Here is a 1431-nt window from a genome sequence, read left to right as displayed (position 1 = left end):
GCATGATTTGAAATGCGCTAACGCTGTGCGGACCACCGAAACATGATTTTCATTAAAAATAAGCATTTCCTTGGCACGAAACAAGCACCGCGAGGTTTCTGACACGCTATTTCAACAATCAACGTCGACTTAACATTTGCCTTTAGTGTCCCTTTAAAGCTGCCGAACCATTACAAAGTGCACAGGTGCGCGTCGCACCTAACTGACGCGTAGTGAGTACTTCGGATATTAGCAAATGGAGGAATAATGGCGTAGTGGGCGCTTCGCAAATGCACTTGCAGTAGACATTCTAGGATAGTTCGAAACAGCCAATGTTACGCGCACGAACGTTCCTTTCCGCGCGGCACGGTTGAAAACGATGTGCACGGGGCCCGATTATGCTGTCGCGTTCTACTCTTGAAGGCGAAGTAAGGCTCGCTTCACTACGTCTATTGTTTTGTACAACGTAACTAGAAGCACTGGCACGTCATTTTATCTATGCAGAAACAGATATTTCGTGTTTCCGTGGGTGTAATGAGATTGAAGGGCATGATTTTCGCAGCACCCTACGAGCAGCAACATATCGTGTACAAAGTCAGCTTACAACTAGAAGCCACTGCATTTGCAGCACAGAAATGAAGTAATGAAGTGGGAAAATTTTATGGTTATTTTAATCTGAATACTAACATCTGTGTCTTTCAAAATCTTTGAATGTCCACCCATATCTCTTTACAAGTACCCTACTTTGCTGAATTACTGTAGTTGATCAGCCATCTTGCTATTCTGGATTCTACAAAAACAGCGGTCTACAACACCTGTCGTTTTATTCCTTATCTGAACCGCTTCGTATTGTGAAAATCATTGTTTTATAATCTTAGTAAAACTGCAGCACGCTTTCCTATTTTACCATTCTCAAGTTGTCAGTGCTATATCGAGTAGGTCCGTGAATTACGACGTGTTGGGAGCTCTGTTTAACAGATGCTAAAAACACGCATCTTGACAGCTTGCAAATCAGTTTTGCGGAACCCCGCAAGGCGGACCAGGACGACTATTTCGGCGACTTAGAGGATTTATTTCTGAAAAATCCGTATGGATTTCCTTGTGGCTTTGTGCTACAAATGGGTGGTTGTCTATTTTTCCTTTCTCATCTTGACAGCTTGGTAGAAAAGAGCAGACTCAGGTAAATTTACAAGTAAACAATCAGAAAACAGTTCTCGCAGAGTGTGCCGCGAAATTCCCTTGAGTGCTGGGGCCGTTGCCTCACTGCAAAGGGAGAGCGATGGGAGTTGAAACATTGAGGACCCTAAAAGCGGTTAAACCAGCTGAAGAAACTCGCGGGTGCTTCCCGCTGAATGGATAAAAAACGCAGGCCTGTCGTTGTGATGGCGATGACAACCTCACTACTGTGGGAGAGAGACAAAAGAGACGGACGGTCGCTAGACGCTCATCTGG

Source organism: Rhipicephalus sanguineus, chromosome 5 (genome assembly GCF_013339695.2).
Source record: "Rhipicephalus sanguineus isolate Rsan-2018 chromosome 5, BIME_Rsan_1.4, whole genome shotgun sequence".
Classification (NCBI taxonomy): Eukaryota; Metazoa; Arthropoda; class Arachnida; order Ixodida; family Ixodidae; genus Rhipicephalus; species Rhipicephalus sanguineus.
Note: the sequence above shows the minus strand (reverse complement) of the source record.